General features: G+C 46.2%; 1 long non-coding RNA gene across 1 annotated transcript; it reads right to left on the bottom strand.

Annotated features, from left to right (window-relative positions):
• Window positions 1–3,813: 3,813 nt before the first annotated feature.
• Window positions 3,814–21,716, bottom strand: LOC148378735 (uncharacterized). The gene is made up of 4 exons (XR_015855674.1): window positions 21,638–21,716; window positions 5,948–6,118; window positions 5,747–5,824; window positions 3,814–3,902 (listed from the first exon to the last, which is right to left on the bottom strand). It is a non-coding gene; the product is annotated as an uncharacterized LOC148378735 (long non-coding RNA).
• Window positions 21,717–22,213: the final 497 nt, after the last annotated feature.

Raw genomic sequence — 22,213 nt, 5'->3', positions numbered from 1 at the left:
CGGCATGGTGTTGTTCAGTGCAGGATGGTGTTGTTCAGTGCGGCATGGTGTTGTTTAATGCGGCATGGTGTTGTTCAGTGCGGGATGGTGTTGTTCAGTGCAGGATGGTGTTGTTCAGTGCGGCATGGTGTTGTTCAGTGCGGAATGGTGTTGTTCAGTGCGGCATGGTGTTGTTCAGTGCGGCATGGTGTTGTTCAGTGCAGGATGGTGTTGTTCAATGCGGGATCGTGTTGTTCAGTGCGGCATGGTGTTGTTCAGTGCGGCATGGTGTTGTTCAGTGCGGCATGGTGTTGTTCAGTGCGGCATGGTGTTGTTCAGTGCGGCATGGTGTTGTTCAGTGCGGCATGGTGTTGTTCAGTGCGGCATGGTGTTGTTCAGTGCGGCATAATGTTGTCCAGTGCGCCATAATGTTGTTCAGTGCGGCATGGTGTTGTTTAGTGCGGGATGGTGTTGTTCAGTGCAGGATGGTGTTGTTCAGTGCGGCATGGTGTTGTTCAGTGCGGCATGGTGTTGTTCAGTGCGGAATGGTGTTGTTCAGTGCGGCATGGTGTTGTTCAGTGCGGGATGGTGTTGTTCAATGCGGGATCGTGTTGTTCAGTGCGGGGTGGTGTTGTTCAGTGCAGGATGTTGTTGTTCAGTGCAGGATGGTGTTGTTCAGTGCGGCATGGTGTTGTTCAATGCAGGATCGTGTTGTTCAGTGCAGCATAATGTTGTTCAGTGCAGCATGGTGTTGTTCAGTGCGGCATGGTGTTGTTCAATGCGGCATGGTGTTGTTCAGTGCGGGATGGTGTTGTTCAGTGCGGCATGGTGTTTTTCAGTGCGGCATAATGTTGTTCAGTGCGGCATGGTGTTGTTCAGTGCGGCATGGTGTTGTTCAGTGCGACATAATGTTGTTCAGTGCGGCATAGTGTTGTTCAGTGCGGCATGGTGTTGTTCAGTGCGGCATGGTGTTGTTCAGTGCGGCATGGTGTTGTTCAGTGCAGGATGGTGTTGTTCAATGCGGCATGGTGTTGTTCAGTGCGGGATGGTGTTGTTCAGTGCAGGATGGTGTTGTTCAGTGCGGCATGGTGTTGTTCAGTGCGGAATGGTGTTGTTCAGTGCAGGATGGTGTTGTTCAGTGCGGCATGGTGTTGTTCAATGCGGCATGGTGTTGTTCAGTGCAGGATGGTGTTGTTCAGTGCGGCATGGTGTTGTTCAATGCGGCATGGTGTTGTTCAATGCGGCATGGTGTTGTTCAGTGCGGCATGGTGTTGTTCAGTGCGGCATGGTGTTCAGTGCAGCGTAATGTTGTTCAGTGCGGCATGGTGTTGTTCAGTGCGGAATGGTGTTGTTCAGTGCGGCATGGTGTTGTTCAGTGCGGGATGGTGTTGTTCAGTGCGGCATGGTGTTGCTCAGTGCGGCATGGTGTTGTTCAGTGCGGGATGGTGTTGTTCATTGCGGCATGGTGTTGTTCAGTGCGGCATGGTGTTGTTCAGTGCGGCATGGTGTTGTTCAGTGCGGCATAATGTTGTTCAGTGCGGCATAATGTTGTTCAGTGCGGCATAATGTTGTTCAGTGCGGGATGGTGTTGTTCATTGCGGCATGGTGTTGTTCAGTGCGGCATGGTGTTGTTCAGTGCGGCATGGTGTTGTTCAGTGCGGGATGGTGTTGTTCAGTGCAGGATGGTGTTGTTCAGTGCGGCATGGTGTTGTTCAGTGCGGCATGGTGTTGTTCATTTCGGCATAATGTTGTTCAGTGCGGCATAATGTTGTTTAGTGCGGCATGGTGTTGTTCAGTGCGGGATGGTGTTGTTCAGTGCGTTATAATGTTGTTCAGTGCGGCATGGTGTTGTTCAGTGCGGCATGGTGTTGTTCAGTGCGGCATGGTGTTGTTCAGTGCGGCATAATGTTGTTCAGTGCGGCATAATGTTGTTCAGTGCGGCATGGTGTTGTTCAGTGCGGGATGGTGTTGTTCAGTGCGGGATGGTGTTGTTCAGTGCGGCATGGTGTTCAATGCGGAATGGTGTTGTTCAGTGCAGGATGGTGTTGTTCAGTGCGGCATGGTGTTGTTCAGTGCGGCATAATGTTGTTTAGTGCGGCATGGTGTTGTTCAGTGCGGGATGGTGTTGTTCAGTGCGTTATAATGTTGTTCAGTGCGGCATGGTGTTGTTCAGTGCAGCGTAATGTTGTTCAGTGCGGCATGGTGTTGTTCAGTGCGGAATGGTGTTGTTCAGTGCGGCATGGTGTTGTTCAGTGCGGGATGGTGTTGTTCAGTGCGGCATGGTGTTGCTCAGTGCGGCATGGTGTTGTTCAGTGCGGGATGGTGTTGTTCATTGCGGCATGGTGTTGTTCAGTGCGGCATGGTGTTGTTCAGTGCGGCATAATGTTGTTCAGTGCGCCATAATGTTGTTCAGTGCGCCATAATGTTGTTCAGTGCGGCATGGTGTTGTTCAGTGCGGGATGGTGTTGTTCAGTGCAGGATGGTGTTGTTCAGTGCGGCATGGTGTTGTTCAATGCGGGATGGTGTTGTTCAGTGCGGCATGGTGTTGTTCAGTGCAGCATGGTGTTGTTCAGTGCGGCATGGTGTTGTTCAGTGCGGCATGGTGTTGTTCAGTGCGGCATAATGTTGTTCAGTGCGGCATAATGTTGTTCAGTGCGGCATAATGTTGTTCAGTGCGGCATAATGTTGTTCAGTGCGGCATAATGTTGTTCAGTGCGGGATGGTGTTGTTCATTGCGGCATGGTGTTGTTCAGTGCGGCATGGTGTTGTTCAGTGCGGCATGGTGTTGTTCAGTGCGGGATGGTGTTGTTCAGTGCGGGATGGTGTTGTTCAGTGCGGCATGGTGTTGTTCAGTGCGGCATGGTGTTGTTCAGTGCGGCATAATGTTGTTCAGTGCGGCATGGTGTTGTTCAATGCGGGATCGTGTTGTTCAGTGCGGCATGGTGTTGTTCAGTGCGTTATAATGTTGTTCAGTGCGGCATGGTGTTGTTCAGTGCGGCATGGTGTTGTTCAGTGCGGCATGGTGTTGTTCAGTGCGGCATAATGTTGTTCAGTGCGGCATAATGTTGTTCAGTGCGGCATGGTGTTGTTCAGTGCGGGATGGTGTTGTTCAGTGCGGGATGGTGTTGTTCAGTGCGGCATGGTGTTCAATGCGGAATGGTGTTGTTCAGTGCAGGATGGTGTTGTTCAGTGCGGCATGGTGTTGTTCAGTGCGGCATAATGTTGTTCAGTGCGGCATGGTGTTGTTCAGTGCGGCATGGTGTTGTTCAGTGCGGCATGGTGTTGTTCAGTGCGGCATAATGTTGTTCAGTGCGGCATGGTGTTGTTCAGTGCGGCATGGTGTTGTTCAGTGCGGCATAATGTTCAGTGCGGCATAATGTTGTTCAGTGCGGCATGGTGTTGTTCAGTGCGGGATGGTGTTGTTCAGTGCAGGATGGTGTTGTTCAGTACGGCATGGTGTTCAGTGCGGGATGGTGTCTTTCAGTGCGGCATGGTGTCGTTCAGTGCGGCATGGTGTCTTTCAGTGCGGCATGGTGTCGTTCAGTGAGGCATGGTGTTGTTCAGTGCGGCATGGTGTTGTTTAGTGCGGCATGGTGTTGTTCAGTGCGGGATGGTGTTGTTCAGTGTGGCATGGTGTTCAGTGCGGCATGGTGTTGTTCAGTGCGGTATCGTGTTGTTCAGTCCGGTATCGTGTTTCTCAGTGCGGTATCGTGTTGTTCAGTGCAGTATCGTTGTGTTGTTCGTATTGTGTTTAACACTTAGCCTCTAACACTTAGCCTCTAACACTTAGCCTCTAGCATCTAGAAGGTAAATAAATAGGAAGGAAGGACTCACCGGTGACGTCTTCGCCCACGTCCAAGCGTTGTACTTTGTATTTTCATCCTTCTGACAGTGGAAAACATAGCCAACAAACACCGTGGAACCTAAACGAATGAAAGAAAACTATCATTTGGCCACAACCAACATTCACAGATACAACACAATGTGACGTGCGGGGTTGAGGTTAAAGGTTGAGTGAAGGGCCCTCGTTTTAAACTACTTTTTTGAAAAGGATTGGGAACAAGTAAGACGTATTTAATTTATTTAATGGGAAGTAGTAAGAGCTATTGAATTTAATCTATGTATTATATTCTATTGTATTGTATTCTGTTGTATTCTTTTGGATTGTATTCACACTAACCCCACTAAAACTTCAGCCCACAAAAACTCGCCTCTGGCGCCTAGCCTCTGGCACTTAGCCTCTAACACTTAGCCTTTAACACTTAGCCTTTAACACTTAGCCTTTAACACTTAGCCTAGAAGGTGAATAAATAGGGTTAAAGGTTGAGTGAAGGGACCTCGTTTTAAACTACTTTTTTGAAAAGGAGTGGGAACAAGTAAGACGTATTTAATTTATTTAATGGGAAGTAGTAAGACTTATTAAATTTATTTAATCTACATTTCTTCCCAGGCAAAATTTGATGTGCTGCAATTCCAAATTTCCAAAGTGAATGAAGGAATGAAGTCCTTTAAATTATGATTTTGTATAAATACTAGGCATTAACACAAAATCGACGGCACAAAATGGGCAGACTTTACTTGTTTGAAAAGGACTGGTTACAAGACAGACTTTTTTAATTTATTTAATGGGAAGAAGACTTATTTAGTTTAATTGATCTATTTTTGTTCCCTGGCAAAATTCGATTTGCTGCAATTCCAAATTTCCAAAGTGAATGAAGGAAAGAAGTCGTTTAAATTATGATTTTGTTTAAATACTAGGCATAGACACAAAATCTACGGCACAAAATGGGCAGACTTTACTTGTTTGAAGAGGACTGGTTACAAGACAGACTTTTCTGATTTATTTAATGGGAAGAAGACTTATTTAGTTTATTTAATCTATTTTTGTTCCCTGGCAAAATTGGATTTGCTGAAATTGTATTTTGCCAAATCTTGCCTTGAGACCTGATAGGAAGTATTAAACGCTTAGTTAAATCAATACAAGTTGGTAATAAGAGCGAGTAATGTTGGTTGAACCGATGAATGAAGGTTGAAAGCAATTTAAATTATGACTTTGTATAAATACTAGATATTAACAGAACATCTACTGCGCGAAATGGGCAGAGTTTACTTGTTTGAGAAGGAGTGGCTTATTCAAAACTAAGATTTATTTAATCTGTTTGTTCCCAGGCAAAATTGGATGTGATGCAATTCCAAATTTCACCACATGATGGTGCCCAATTTTGACTTCATAGGACATATTAAACACTTAGCTTGTTATTATGTTCAAGGTAATCAGATTTGTTTATTATTCTAATGGCCTCTTCAAAACTATTCTGGATTACTACTTTGGATCTATTCTACATTACTTGGCAACAACATACTCTGTAACAGATTAGGCAGTATAATCATATCTGTTAACTTGAGAGTGCCCACACTCAATCTACTTATCGTGATGTGTTAAATCAATTACTGTTAGACATTATTTGTCTGATAATCTACCAAATCTTTGAATTGAAGAATTTGTGATTTAATTAATAGCTTGTTGTTATGTTAAGGGTAATCAGACTTGTATATAATTCTAATGGCCTTCTTTTGAAAACTATTCTGAATTACAACTTTGGATCTTATATTACTTTGCAACAATCTACTCCGTGACAGATTAGGCAGTATAATCACATATGTTAACTTCAGTGCCCACACTGTATTTATTTATGGTTATTTGTTAAATCAAGTACTGTTAGACATGAAATAGGAAGTGTTTAACATAAATGTTATGGCTACTCACCATTGTAGCTCGCTCCTGGTCAATGATACGAGGCTCTTCTTGCAGTGGAGGAGTTGCAGCCAACAAACACCGTGGAACCTAAAGGAATGAAATTAAACATTAACATTTCGCCTCGACCAATTTTCACACGTACAACGCAACGCGGCTACACTTCTGCTATTACAAACGTAAATCTCCTTAAACACAATGAGTGTTACTTACCGTGTACGCTCTAGACGGTCCAGTTGCAAGCAGAAAATAAAGATATTTCTGTTGATAATCGTCGCTGCTCAGTGGCTCACGGCCATCGCGCCAACAGATTTGAATTTTGGCGGAGGTTCGGGCAATTACGTCATATCCACGGCACATGACTGCGACGTAATACCCGCTTATCTGAAACGGCAGTTAAAAGTAGAGTTACATCAAGTTTTCTTGGAACCTAAACGAATGAAAGAAAACTATCATTTGGCCACAACCAACATTCACAGATACAACACAACGTGCGGGGTTGGGGTTAAAGATTGAGTGAAGGGCCCTCGTTTTAAACTACTGTTTTGAAAAGGAGTGGGAACAAGTAAGACGTATTTAATTTATTTAATGGGAAGTAGTAAGACTTATTAAATTTATTTAATCTACTTTTCTTCCCAGGCAAAATTTGATGTGCTGCAATTCCAAATTTCCAAAGTGAATGAAGGAATGAAGTCCTTTAAATTATGATTTTGTATAAATACTAGGCATTAACACAAAATCGACGGCACAAAATGGGCAGACTTTACTTGTTTGAAAAGGACTGGTTACAAGACAGACTTTTTTAATTTATTTAATGGGAAGAAGACTTATTTAGTTTAATTGATCTATTTTTGTTCCCTGCCAAAATTCGAATTGCTGCAATTCCAAATTTCCAAAGTGAATGAAGGAAAGAAGTCGTTTAAATTATGATTTTGTTTAAATACTAGGCATAGACACAAAATCTACGGCACAAAATGGGCAGACTTTACTTGTTTGAAGAGGACTGGTTACAAGACAGACTTTTCTGATTTATTTAATGGGAAGAGGACTTATTTAGTTTATTTAATCTATTTTTGTTCCCTGGCAAAATTGGATTTGCTGAAATTGTATTTTGCCAAATCTCGATTTGAGACCTGATAGGAAGTATTAAACGCTTAGTTAAATCAATACAAGTTGGTAATAAGAGCGAGTAATGTTGGTTGAACCGATGAATGAAGGTTGAAAGCAATTTAAATTATGACTTTGTATAAATACTAGATATTAACAGAACATCTACTGCGCAAAATGGGCAGAGTTTACTTGTTTGAGAAGGAGTGGCTTATTCAAAACTAAGATTTATGTAATCTGTTTGTTCCCAGGCAAAATTGGATGTGATGCAATTCCAAATTTCACCACATGATGGTGCCCAATTTTGACTTCATAGGACATATTAAACACTTAGCTTGTTATTATGTTCAAGGTAATCAGATTTGTTTATCATTCTAATGGCCTCTTCAAAACTATTCTGGATTACTACTTTGGATCTATTCTACATTACTTGGCAACAACATACTCTGTAACAGATTAGGCAGTATAATCACATATGTTAACTTGAGAGTGCCCACACTCAATCTACTTATCGTGATGTGTTAAATCAATTACTGTTAGACATTATTTGTCTGATAATCTACCAAATCTTTGAATTGAAGAATTTGTGATTTAATTAATAGCTTGTTCAGGGTAATCAGACTTGTATATAATTCTAATGGCCTTCTTTTGAAAACTATTCTGAATTACAACTTTGGATCTTATATTACTTTGCAACAATCTACTCGGTGACAGATTAGGCAGTATAATCACATATGTTAACTTCAGTGCCCACACTGTATTTATTTATGGTTATTTGTTAAATCAAGTACTGTTAGACATGAAATAGGAAGTGTTTAACATAAATGTTATGGCTACTCACCATTGTAGCTCGCTCCTGGTCAATGATATGAGCCTCTTCTTGCAGTGGAAAACTTGCAGCCAACAAACACCGTGGAACCTAAAGGAATGAAATTAAACATTAACATTTCGCCCGGACCAACATTCACACGTACAACGCAACGCGGCTACACTTCTGCTATTACAAACGTAAATCTCCTTAAACACAACGAGTGTTACTTACCGTGTACGCTCTAGGCAAAATTGGATGTGATGCAATTCCAAATCTATCTGAAACGGCAGTTAAAAGTAGAGTTACATCAAGTTTTCTTTTTTAATCAACACAATCATTTACAACCGTTGACCAGAAAGAATCGTCGAAATTCGACGTCCCCCACAAACGCCACGCTCACTCGCTTTTCAGGGCAACAAAAGTACTTCTTTTTAAAAACGATGAGTTGTACTTACCGTGTACGCTCTGGACGGTCCAGTTGCAAGCAGAAAATAAAAATATTTCTCTTGTTAGTCGTATGTTACCATCCGCTGTGTCTTTGTCAACATCGCCGCCATTTTCCTACTTCCTGCTGCGAGCCACGCCCACGGATTTAAATTTGGGCGGAAGCTCTTTCCATTGGCGTCGTTTTTGCGTATAGCAAATCCGATTGGTTGGGAAGGGGGCACGGTTATGCAGCCGAGGGGTCCTGTGATCGGTGGGATGTAAAGTAGGCGTCGACGTCACGTCCGCGTCACGTGACCACGACGTGGCAGACGTCATATAGCAACCGCTGTTTTGTTTAGTAGACTTACAGTTGTTATGCATTGACATAATGGCGCACACACCAAATAGATTTAAATAAATTAAATAATTCTTCTGCCCACTCTCTTTTAAACAAGTTAACTCTCCCCGCGGATTTGAATTCCGGCGAAAGTTACGCCCATCGACGTCACGTATGTCACGTGACCACGACGTGGCAGATGTCATATAGCAACCGCTGTTTTGTTTAGTAGATTTACAGTTGTTATGCATTGGCATAATGGTGTGCACTCAAAATAGATTTAAATAAATTAAATATTTCTTCTGCCTATTCCCTTTTAAACAAGTTAACTCTGCCCACGTCCATTGACGTCTTGTCTGCGTCACGTGACCACGACGTAGCGACGTCATATAGTAACCGCTGTTTTGACCAGTAGACTTAGTTATTATGCGTTGACATAATGGCGCACTGGTTAGCATGGCCACCTCTTAAGCATGATGATGCGGGTTCGACGCCTGATCAATGTTAGCATGGAGTGAGCTGAAGTGCATGGCGCTGAAGATTTGAATCTTTGAAATGCGCTGAGGTCTGACATATCAGGCAGAATGGTTTGCCATCACGTTCAACAAAAAATAGAAACTTTCCCACTCTGATTAAAACGTCCTGTGTTCATCGACGTATTTTCGTTTTGCTGTGCATCTTTTCCCTGCCATTTCGAGAGCCCAATTGACACTCATAGTTTAAAGAAATGTGTTTGCCCATCCTACTTTGTGGAATTTCACCACATGCGCTTTTGACCAAAATACCAAATTGAACTCAAGTGAAGCCAACACGCACAACCCCCCCCCCCCCCCCCCCCCCCACACACACACACACACACAAATGTTGATATGAACATAAAAGAGCCGCATGCGGTTCGGGAGTTGCGGCTTGGCCAAACCTGTACTATACAACTTTATTTGTATAAAATTTTCACAACAGCTGTCACACAAACAAAGCGGGAAAAACCGAAGACGTGCGTGTTCCGCCCACGCTGGATTTATTTGCACCTTTGAAAAGACACCGTATTGCCGCAGATGTGGCAAAGAGTACTTTTGGGCATCTGAGACGGAAGGATGTCCAAAGCATCACGTCACCTGCTCTGGTAGGCATGGTGGTGGGACGTTGAGGTCAACCGCTTTGGGGTTGGCTGAATCTTTGATCGCAGGATGCCACACACTTGAAGACAGAAGCAGAAAAGCAGAGCTAAATGCAAAATGTACTCACCGGTGACTCCAATTTTTTTCCCCCCTGAAGAAACAGCTGGACGGGTGGCCCCGGCTGGCCAGTGGGACTCTTGTTATTCTGACCCTTTTTAGTGCGCGTTTGGGGCAACAACCGTTTTTTGTGGCGCTCTCTTCTGGTTCAAAAGTGCCCTGCATGTGAATTTGCTTTTCCTGCCTTCTGATTGGATGAGCGCCGGTGTGACGCGGTGCCTCTGTCACCGTGGCGGGGGGTATACGTTGGCATCGGAGCGTCTGCCAACGTCTGAGACCGGCTGGCAGTGTATCGGAGGTGTCGAGTGCGGTGCCGCTGGAGCTCACTCACCAGCTGGTGTTAGGGCCACAGAATGAAGGCCAAGGAGAAGAATAGAAAGAGAAACAGAAACTTCTCCTCCAATTGTTTGATTTGTCTCTTCTGAGCTTCGATGAATTCTTTCAGCTCTTTGTTCCTCTAGGACGGACAAATGGAAAGTGGCATTCAAAAGCCAGTAAGCGTGCAAGTAAGTGCCGGGCTGGCTTTGGGCCCTTACCTGTTGCGCGCTGTGCAGCAGATCCATTCTCTCTTGGAGGATGCAAGCGTCGCGCTCCCTCAACTCGCACATCAGGGCTCGCTTCCATTGGTCCACGGCGCTCCTAAGCTCTTCTCTCTGATCCGCCGTCAGCACGTCATTCACGCCAGCGTGGCTGGCTTTTTCGCCGTCCGTGGCGGGGCAGTCCCGCTGCGGTAGCGCCTCGTACAACATGGCCTCCAGCTCCAGGATCCTCTGGGCCGCAATCCTCGTCCATCAGTGGTCCGGCGGGAGATTTGAGGGCGGCTTACCTTATGAGCCTGGTCCATGGAACACTTCCTGAAGTCCAACTCTTCATCCAGGTAGCCCTTCTGCTTGCAGAACATATCCTAGCACAGCTCAAGGTCAGAATTGTTGGGGCACATTGCCGGAGTTCCCCTTGGCTGATGTCGCGTGTCTGTCTACCTTCTCACTTTCAATGTCCAACATCTTCTGTTGAAGTGCTGACTTGGTCACTTTGATGTATTCTAACCACTGAGGAAAGGCTGCTGTCACATAAGCAGAATGCGAGAGCGTGCGTGGACGTGCGCGTTACCTTCTCGGCTAGGGTGAGAAGGGTCCTGGCGTGAATCACGACCACCTGCTCCTCGTTGGTGAGATTCTGCAAGAGCCCAAAGGCACAGCGTCAACAAGCTTCTTTCAGCGCAAAGCCTTCCAAAAGTCACATTTGAGCCGCCGAGTCTCGTGGAGTGCGAACATAAGGAGTTCGACATACACTTACGGCGTTATAGCCCAGGATGTCCAGCTTCTTCATCAGATCACTGATGACGATGTCCGGGGGAAAGGCGCAAGGAGCAATGTAAGGTGTTCTGGGACCTCGGGTTAAGGTTAGGGTTGCGAGGGACGCCTTACGTACGCTCACGCCCTCGGCCTCGCAGTAGATCTGCAAAGGGCTGAGGCCGTCTGGGAAACGGACTTGCAGAAACTTCAAGACGGGGGAGCGCCACTCCCTCTCCTGAAAGGCAGAGGCATGCATCCGTCCGTCCGTCCGTCCGTCCGTCCGTCACATCTCTGGCCTCAACACGCTTGTGCGAGTCTTCCCACCTCCAGCTCCAGGATGCGGAACTCAAGCAGTTCGTTTTGGTCTCGGATATCCTGGATGTGCTCTTTCAGACGCGCTTCTTCCGCCTCCATCCGCCTGACCTGAAAAGACAGTCAGACCTCATCTGCGGGGCTTCCCGACAGGTGTGACGCCAAGCGACTCCGCCCAGCGCCTTTCTTTCCGTCACCTTTTCGGCCAACTGCTGATTGCTCTGACGCAGCAGCTGCTTCTCCTCCACCCACTTGACATTCTAGAAGAGACAAACGCGTGGACAGCTTTGGAATGTTGTGTCATTTTCATCCACAAATTCTTTGGTTGACTGGAAAATGACATTTGCTTTTCTCCGCATTTTCCCAGCCACGTTCGGGGGGGGGGGGGGGGGGGGGGGGTTGGTCCAGTAATGCCAGACGGATGAGTGACTGAAGAATGTAGCTATTTTGTCTGAGAAAAAGGTGTGCTCATTGATGAGCTTACCTGTCCTTGTTGCTTCAGCGCTGACTCCAGATCTGCTACTCTGCTTTGATAGTGACCCATTTCTACCATCAGCTTTTCTCTGGTCTGAAAGGAGGAGGAGGGAGGCTCCTCCTCCTCCTTTCAGACCAGAGAACACCCGAGGCTGGGTGAGAACGGGGAGGCTGCGACCCGGCCGGGGGTTGCGGGAAGGGGCGCCACCTTGATCTCCTTCTCGGCGTCGTAGTCCCCTTTCGCTGGTCTGGGCTAGCAGAGCGTAGGCTCGTTGCAGCGCTTGATATTCTTGCGTCAGCTGGCGGTAGCGAAGCTCCGCCTCTTCATGCACACACCAATGCAACACAGCACTAGTACCAGAATCAGTCAGACCGGCGACAAAGCACCCGCGACGCAAAGACGAGTCCGATTCCAGGCTGAAGAGGAATGTTTGGTGCCAATACGCTGGCAGAAATGGCGGGCTACCTCTTCGGGTTCCGTGTCGGGGGTTCTGTCGGTGTGAAAAGACAAGGACGATCCGTCCGAGTCCACCAACACGTCTTCGTCGTAGCCGTAAAATGTTTCGATGACCTGCGGGCGCGGAAGCAAACATCTCTCTGAACAAACTGAAGCGACACCTCACGATGAATCGACGAGAGGAACGATAGCGAGAAAAAGGCCATTTCATCTTGCGCAACACCAAGCAGCCGCAAACAAACAGACTCACCTTGCAGGACCTCACGCTTTGTTCCTCCTCAGAGATTCTCGACGTCGGTATCGTAGCAGCAAATCTCTCTCCTGTCGACACAAATAATCCGCCTTTGAGATTCTTTGGATGCAAAGGGAACGAACGGCTCCGGCGCAGAAACAAACGCGACTCACAATGACATTTCTGACATGAGCTCCTGTCTCCAGAGCCTGAAAAACACGTCACCGGCGATGATTGGAGGGACGCTCGTCTTTTCCAAAAGTGACAACTACAGGGTGTGTCAGGGTTTTCCAGATTATCTTTATCGTATCATTGTGTTGCTTTGACTTTGACTGCGACCTGTAATAAATAATATTATTTATCCCTTATTTATCCCTATCGCTTATCCCTTCCTACACAAAGTCGTAAAACACCCCTTGCTATGTTTTGACTAGAGGTCAAGGGCTTCCTCTATTCAATCCACTCTTACACCCACCCTGTTTCTCTTAATTAAAATGCTCGTGCAGGAGCCGAGAGTCAGACTTCATTCGTACAACGGATGGACTCTCCACCTGCAGGTGTCCAAAAGAACTTACTTGTCTCCCGTGTGGTTCTTGCAAAATAAGTTGGAGCGAGCGCAACTCTAACAGGGTGCATTTTGCCACTAGCTGCCTACGGACAATGACGTCGCGCTCGCGGCTCATGGTTGACGGGCTGAGCAGCCGGGCAAGTCCGTCGTTTTCAGCGCACAGCGAGTGGCAAAGGCGCTGACAAAACGGGAGCTTTGAGCTGCTGAAAACGGCAAAACAAGTCTAAAGCGTGTTCAAACGCGTGCGCACAATGCTCCTGCTTGAAAGGTCGGAATTTAAGGGGCCAATTTTTTGGATGGCGGCCGCCGGCCAAGCTTTGGACGGAAAAGGTTTCCTGGCGACAGCGAGCGAGCGCGGCGCTGCCGTACGTGCACCGAGTCGCCTGCCTGAAGACCTTGGACAAGTCGTCGATGATGTGCCGCTGCTCCACAACTTGAAGGAACTCCATTTCACCGTCCTGCTGGCCGCAACCGCGGTCCAGGTCATTGAGCGAACTAGGCCTTCTCTGTGGAACACAAATGCAGTGGACTCTGTTGGCACGCCGCCGTTGTCCGCGTCGACTTACCAAGCTTGCCATCTCCTCGTTCTCCTGGGTGACAAAGCGCACTTTGTTTTCAAGGCGACACAGCACCAGCGAGAGTTCTTCATTCTTCCTGCTCAGGCGTTTGTTTTTGTACAGGAGTGGCAGAAACTGGCTTTCTGTTTCTCTCAGTCGCTTTAGCTGCAAGCATGAAGTGCGGGATGTGAAAGACGCACAACACGCGGGCCAGAACGTATCCATTCCTTTTGCATCGGTTTGAACGGAATCGTGGCTTTGGCTCCCAATAAAAGACATCTACCAGGCAACCGACTCGCCGCGCCGCTCAACTAATAAGCAAGCGCAATGGGTGCCTCGCTGGATGGCGCGCATCAAACGTAGCGCAAACCTTCAAGCGTGCCGTCAATAAATTACCAGTTCATTGCGCTCTTCAGAAAGCAGGGCGTTTCGATCCTCCAGTTTCCTGATGACTGCGCTGAGCTCAGCGATTTTCAGATGAAACCGTCGCGTGTCCCGATCCTCCTGAGACTGAAAACGCCCCGCAACACACACACACAAGCACTCGTTCAAAGTTCAAAACTGTTTTTGTGCTACCTTCCTCCAGCAACGAACTAAGTCATGCGTACTGCAAGTGTGTGATGAGGTGGCTTACGCAATGAAGAGGATTGCTAGTAGCGGCGTTGACCCCACTTCCAGGGTAGTTTAGGCCCGCCCTTTGGGAATCCCTCAGGGCAGCGATCTGCTGCTCGGCAGCCTGAGTCTGCAGCTGAAGGCGGTGGACGTGGCCGGCCCCAGGGCTTCATCCAAAACACTAACCGCTCTGTCTTTCAGCTTGATCTCATCCGTCTGGATGTATAAACGGGGAGCGCTCAGGCAGGCGGGCAAACTCATTTGCCAGAATTGTGACAAAAACAAAGAGAGCAACCGGCCAATTTTTTTCTTGAATCGACTAGAACACCTTTGCTGTGACAAAAGCGAAGCGAGCAACCGGACATTTTCTTCTTGTGAAATAGAATAGAATAGAATGCCTTAGGTGTCATTGCACTGCAGGTATACAACGAAATTGGGAACATAGCCACGCACCGCGCATCTGATCAGTCCTACCAGTCGGCGGATCTCCCTCTCGCAGTCTCTCTTGGTTCGGCTCAGCTCCTCCCGATGCTGGTGATGAGCCGATCGGAGCTCGGCCGCTCGGGACTGCCAGGCCTGCTGGGCCGCTGCCAGGGCTTCTTCCGCGCTCCTGGTGGAGGCGACACCGCTCGGTCTCCCGACACCGCCGCGTCTCCTCCACCTCCGCCAGCAAAGCGCCCCCCCTCCTCACCTGAGCAGACATTGCGCCACACCGGGCCGTTGAGACCGCAACGGAGCGCCGCGACGCTTACTGGGGACAAGCTACACAATACGGTAGCGGCCGCATCGAAGCCCGACGTGGCGTGCGGATAGTCAGACACGGATAGAGCGGATCACCTTGTCCATGGAGCCGTCCCTCAGGCTGAGGACCAAGGCATTCAGTCGCTGGATCTCTCCATCTTTGATTTTGATCACTCTCATCAGCTCCATTTCATGCTGCCGCAGTAATGTCTCCCTGGTAATGGCTAACTCTTTCTGCTTCTCCTCATGGAGTTTGCTTTTGAGTTCCGTCATGGCGGCGGTGGCACGGTGGTGCTCCGCCCGCAGGTCCTGACTTCTCTCTCTCTCCAGACAGCTGACCTGACATGACTTAGACTTAGACAAACTTTATTGTCATCTTGTCTGCACATGGTGCATACAAAACGAAATTCCGTTGCATACGTCTTACAACAAAGTAGTGATATTGCAGTTGAATAGAAGTAACATATCCTATGAAAATATATATATATACATATATACTATATATATATATATATATATATTAAAAATAAGTATAAAGTGCAGCAGTGATAATTATGCAATAGTGCAAGTAGGCAAAACAGTATTCAAGAGTGTGCAGAGGAATGCTAAACCATGTATTAAACTTCTATTTAAAGGGTTTATACAAGTTCAGTAAAGTTGGTAGTGCGAGATAGTGCAAGATAGAGGTCCGTAGTGTCATAAAGTACAGTTCTGTGAATGTGTGATGCAGAGTTCAGTTTAGAGCTCAACAGTTCTAGTGTTCAACAGTCTGATGACAGCAGGGAAAAAGCTGTTGCAGAACCTGGTGGACCTGCAGCGGATGCTGCAAACCTCTTCCCAGAGGGCAGCAGGGAGAACAGTCCATGGTGGGGGTGTGATGGGTCATTGATGATGTTACGGGCACGGGACATGCAGCGCTGAGATGAAATGTCCTGAATGGAGGGAAGAGGAGCCCCTATGATCCTCTCTGCTGTCCTCACCACTCTCCTCACGTTCTTCCAATCGGAGGCGGTGCAGCCTCCACACCACACAGAGAGACAGCTTGTCAGAATGCTCTCTATGGTGCTCCTGTAGAACGTCCTCATGATGGGTGGGGGCAGGTGGGCTCTCCTCATCCTCCGCAGGAAGTACAAGCGCTTCTGTGCCCTCTTGACCAGTGCCGTAGTGTTCATAGTCCAGGTGAGGTCTTCTGTGATGTGGACCCCCAGGAATTTGGTGGTGCTGACCACCTCCACAGCTGAGCTGTTGATGATCAGTGGAGCGTGGTGAGGCTGTTTTTTCCTGAAGTCGACGATGATCTCCTTCATCTTCTCCTCATTCAGGATCAGGCTGTTTTCTCTGCACCAGCCCACCAGCTGCTCCACCTCCTCTCTGTAGTCCAGGTCGTTGTTGTCTCTGATGAGCCCCACCACCGTTGTGTCGTCTGCTGACTTCACGATGTGATTGGTGGTGAACCTGAGGACGCAGTCGTGTGTCATCAGGGTGCACAGCAGGGGGCTCAGGACGCAGCCCTGAAGGGAGCCTGTGCTGAGGGTGATGACATCAGAGGTGTTCTGTCCGACCCGGACTGACTGAGGTCTGTTGGTGAGGAAGTCTAGCAGCCAGTTGCGAAGGGGGGTGTTGAAGCCCAGGTGTTCCAATTTTCCTACCAGATGCTGTGGGATGATGGTGTTAAACGCTGAGCTGAAGTCCAGGAACATTCTCCGCACATGGGTGTTCTTCTCCTCCAGGTGAGCCAGGCTCAGGTGAAGAACGGAGGAGATGGCGTCCTGAGTGGAGCGGTTTTGCCGGTCGGCAAACTGGAACGGGTCAAATAATAGGGGGAGTCTGGAAACGATGTGACCTTTAAGCAGCCTTTCGAAGCACTTCATCATAACCGGAGTCAGTGCAACAGGCCGGTAATCATTAAATGAGGTGATTTGAGGTTTCTTCGGCACCGGAATGATGGAGGCAGTCTTAAAGCACGCCGGCACTGTGGCTTGGCCCAGCGAGGTGTTAAAAATGTCTGTGATGACCCCAGCCAGATGACTTGCACATTCCCTGAACACACGCCCAGGAATGTTGTCGGGGCCAGGGGCCTTACAGGGGTTGACTCTCCTCAGGGTCTTCAACACATCGGCGGAGTCAAGGCAGAGTACCTCCTCTTCCTGATGGGGGACAGTTTTAACTGCTGGAGTGCCGTTTAGTGCCTCGAACCTCCCAAAGAAGTTATTTAGACCATTTAGAAAGTCAGCATCAACTACACCCACCGGGGGGGGGGAGGGTGAGTTGTAGTCTGTAATCGCCCGTATGCCTTGCCACATACTCCTGATGTTTTTGACGTCGTGGAAACGATCCTGAAATTTTCGACTGCGGTCTCGCTTCGCTATCCTGATGGCACGGTTCAAGTTGGCTCTCGCTGTCCTCAGTGTCTCCTTGTCGCCAGACTTGAAGGCAGAGTTCCGCGCTCGTAGCGTTTGACGTACCTCCTCAGTCATCCAGGGTCGTTGGTTGCCCCGGGTGATGATATTCTTAGTGGTGCTGACGTCCTCGGTGCATTTGTTGATGTAGGCTGACACAGTCATGGCACACGCATGTCTAATCTACATCGGGAAAACTGGGAGGGAGGGAGGCAGGCAGGGAGGCAGGCAGGGAGGCAGGCAGGGAGGCAGGCAGTGTCTGTCTGTTGAGGTTTTCACCTTGTTCTTCTCCTGCTGAAGTTCTAACTGGACGTCCATCAGTTTGGTTCTCAGCTCGTCATTGGCGGCCTGAAGGGCGTCCGTTCGCTCCGCCTTGGCCCGCCCTGCCGGAGCTCGTTTGGACATCTCTTACTCGAGTCTCGCCCGGTCGTCAGTCAGAGATCACAACATTTGTACCTGGAGAGCACAAACGCAGCGCTGTTTTCCACTGGCTTCGAACTCAACTTCAATCGGTACCGTAACTTACAACATCATAAACATAGAACTAGCTTGACTTATTCATTGAATAAATGCATTTGGTTCTTCAAAACTGCATCACGCAACATAGCGTGACCGAGACGGCCGTTATCCACCTGCGTGAAGTTATTTGGTGAAATGAATGAGATGTTTAAGACACCATCGTTCTGTCTCTATGTAGATGAAGGTAAATAATCGATTGCTGAAGGTCCAAAGGTGTTGTGATAAACAAATAAACATATTAGTGATTAGTGACATATTTGTGATAAACATATTAGGCAGGATAATCACATATGTTAACGTGACTGCCCACACTGTATTTATTTATGGTTATTTGTTAAATCGAGTACTGTTAGACATGAAATAGGAAGTGTTTAACATAAATGGAAGACGAAAGGGGTACTCACCATTGTAGCTCCTGCTGGTCAATGATACGAGCCTCTTCTTGCAGTGGAAAACATACAGCCAACAAACACCGTGGAACCTAAAGGAATGAAATTAAACATTAACATTTAGCCTCAACCAACATTCACAGATACAACGCAACGCAAACTACACAAACGTAAATCTTTTTAAACACAATGAGTTGTACTTACCGTGTACGCTCTAGACGGTCCACTTGCAAGCAGAAAATAAAGATATTTCTGTTGATAATCGTCGTGTTTGTATCCGGTGTCTCGCTCAAGGCCATTGCGCCCACAGATTTGAATTTTGGCGAGAGTTCAGCCTATTGACGTCATTTCCGCGGTGTAATACCCGCATATCTGAAACGGCAAAGTTAAGAGTAGAGTTAAATAAAGTTTTTAGTCAACGCAATAATTTACAACCGTTGACCAGTCGAAATAATCGTCGAAATTTGGCGTCTGTGGCTGGAAGCAGACGCCGAGTTCGACATTCCTCCCAAACGCCACACTCACTCGCTTTTCAGGGCTAAAAAAAAACAGTTGTAATTACCTTGTACGCTCTAGACGGTCAAGTTGCAAGCTGAAAACAAAAATATTTGCCTTGTTAGTCATCGTGTTACTAACCGCTGTGTCTTGTTTGCCAGAACTGCCGCTTTCCTACTTCCTGTTGCAAGCCACGCCCACGGATTATAATTTTGCCGTGAGTTCCGCCTATTGACGTCATGTCCGCGTCACATGACTGCGACGTAATATTATCTAAAACTGTTTGTGCGGTATTGTGTTGTTCTGTGCGGTATTGTGTTATTCTGTGCGGCGTCGTGTTGTTCTGTGCGGCGTCGTGTTGTTCAGTGCGACGTCGTGTTGTTCAGTGCGGCATGGTGTTGTTCAGTGCGGCATGGTGTTGTTCAGTGCGGCATGGTGTTGTTCAGTGCGGCATAATGTTGTTCAGTGCGGCATGGTGTTGTTCAGTGCGGCATGGTGTTGTTCAGTGCGGCATAATGTTCAGTGCGGCATAATGTTGTTCAGTGCGGCATGGTGTTGTTCAGTGCGGGATGGTGTTGTTCAGTGCAGGATGGTGTTGTTCAGTGCGGCATGGTGTTCAGTGCGGGATGGTGTCTTTCAGTGCGGCATGGTGTCGTTCAGTGCGGCATGGTGTCTTTCAGTGCGGCATGGTGTCGTTCAGTGAGGCATGGTGTTGTTCAGTGCGGCATGGTGTTGTTTAGTGCGGCATGGTGTTGTTCAGTGCGGGATGGTGTTGTTCAGTGTGGCATGGTGTTCAGTGCGGCATGGTGTTGTTCAGTGCGGTATCGTGTTGTTCAGTGCGGTATCGTGTTTCTCAGTGCGGTATCGTGTTGTTCAGTGCAGTATCGTTGTGTTGTTCGTATTGTGTTTAACACTTAGCCTCTAACACTTAGCCTCTAACACTTAGCCTCTAGCATCTAGAAGGTAAATAAATAGGAAGGAAGGACTCACCGGTGACGCCTTCGCCCACGTCCAAGCGTTGTACTTTGTATTTTCATCCTTCTGACAGTGGAAAACATAGCCAACAAACACCGTGGAACCTAAACGAATGAAAGAAAACTATCATTTGGCCACAACCAACATTCACAGATACAACACAATGTGACGTGCGGGGTTGAGGTTAAAGGTTGAGTGAAGGGCCCTCGTTTTAAACTACTTTTTTGAAAAGGATTGGGAACAAGTAAGACGTATTTAATTTATTTAATGGGAAGTAGTAAGAGCTATATAATTTAATCTATGTATTATATTCTATTGTATTGTATTCTGTTGTATTCTTTTGGATTGTATTCACACTAACCCCACTAAAACTTCAGCCCACAAAAACTCACCTCTGGCGCCTAGCCTCTGGCACTTAGCCTCTAACACTTAGCCTTTAACACTTAGCCTTTAACACTTAGCCTTTAACACTTAGCCTTTAACACTTAGCCTAGAAGGTGAATAAATAGGGTTAAAGGTTGAGTGAAGGGACCTCGTTTTAAACTACTTTTTTGAAAAGGAGTGGGAACAAGTAAGACGTATTTAATTTATTTAATGGGAAGTAGTAAGACTTATTAAATTTATTTAATCTACTTTTCTTCCCAGGCAAAATTTGATGTGCTGCAATTCCAAATTTCCAAAGTGAATGAAGGAATGAAATCCTTTAAATTATGATTTTGCATAAATACTAGGCATTAACACAAAATCGACGGCACAAAATGGGCAGACTTTACTTGTTTGAAAAGGACTGGTTACAAGACAGACTTTTTTAATTTATTTAATGGGAAGAAGACTTATTTAGTTTAATTGATCTATTTTTGTTCCCTGGCAAAATTCGATTTGCTGCAATTCCAAATTTCCAAAGTGAATGAAGGAAAGAAGTCGTTTAAATTATGATTTTGTTTAAATACTAGGCATAGACACAAAATCTACGGCACAAAATGGGCAGACTTTACTTGTTTGAAGAGGACTGGTTACAAGACAGACTTTTCTGATTTATTTAATGGGAAGAAGACTTATTTAGTTTATTTAATCTATTTTTGTTCCCTGGCAAAATTGGATTTGCTGAAATTGTATTTTGCCAAATCTTGCCTTGAGACCTGATAGGAAGTATTAAACGCTTAGTTAAATCAATACAAGTTGGTAATAAGAGCGAGTAATGTTGGTTGAACCGATGAATGAAGGTTGAAAGCAATTTAAATTATGACTTTGTATAAATACTAGATATTAACAGAACATCTACTGCGCGAAATGGGCAGAGTTTACTTGTTTGAGAAGGAGTGGCTTATTCAAAACTAAGATTTATTTAATCTGTTTGTTCCCAGGCAAAATTGGATGTGATGCAATTCCAAATTTCACCACATGATGGTGCCCAATTTTGACTTCATAGGACATATTAAACACTTAGCTTGTTATTATGTTCAAGGTAATCAGATTTGTTTATTATTCTAATGGCCTCTTCAAAACTATTCTGGATTACTACTTTGGATCTATTCTACATTACTTGGCAACAACATACTCTGTAACAGATTAGGCAGTATAATCATATCTGTTAACTTGAGAGTGCCCACACTCAATCTACTTATCGTGATGTGTTAAATCAATTACTGTTAGACATTATTTGTCTGATAATCTACCAAATCTTTGAATTGAAAAATTTGTGATTTAATTAATAGCTTGTTGTTATGTTAAGGGTAATCAGACTTGTATATAATTCTAACGGCCTTCTTTTGAAAACTATTCTGAATTACAACTTTGGATCTTATATTACTTTGCAACAATCTACTCCGTGACAGATTAGGCAGTATAATCACATATGTTAACTTCAGTGCCCACACTGTATTTATTTATGGTTATTTGTTAAATCAAGTACTGTTAGACATGAAATAGGAAGTGTTTAACATAAATGTTATGGCTACTCACCATTGTAGCTCGCTCCTGGTCAATGATACGAGCCTCTTCTTGCAGTGGAAAACTTGCAGCCAACAAACACCGTGGAACCTAAAGGAATGAAATTAAACATTAACATTTCGCCTCGACCAATTTTCACACGTACAACGCAACGCGGCTACACTTCTGCTATTACAAACGTAAATCTCCTTAAACACAATGAGTGTTACTTACCGTGTACGCTCTAGACGGTCCAGTTGCAAGCAGAAAATAAAGATATTTCTGTTGATAATCGTCGCTGCTCAGTGGCTCACGGCCATCGCGCCAACAGATTTGAATTTTGGCGGAGGTTCGGGCAATTACGTCATATCCGCGGCATTTGACTGCGACGTAATACCCGCTTATCTGAAACGGCAGTTAAAAGTAGAGTTACATCAAGTTTTCTTGGAACCTAAACGAATGAAAGAAAACTATCATTTGGCCACAACCAACATTCACAGATACAACACAACGTGCGGGGTTGAGGTTAAAGATTGAGTGAAGGGCCCTCGTTTTAAACTACTGTTTTGAAAAGGAGTGGGAACAAGTAAGACGTATTTAATTTATTTA

This window comes from Syngnathus floridae, unplaced genomic scaffold, assembly GCF_059516105.1.
Source record: "Syngnathus floridae isolate MCC-2025c unplaced genomic scaffold, RoL_Sflo_1.0 HiC_scaffold_29, whole genome shotgun sequence".
Lineage (NCBI taxonomy): Eukaryota > Metazoa > Chordata > Actinopteri > Syngnathiformes > Syngnathidae > Syngnathus > Syngnathus floridae.
The sequence above is the reverse complement of the archived record's forward strand: the minus strand, read 5'-3'. Positions and strand labels throughout refer to the sequence as shown.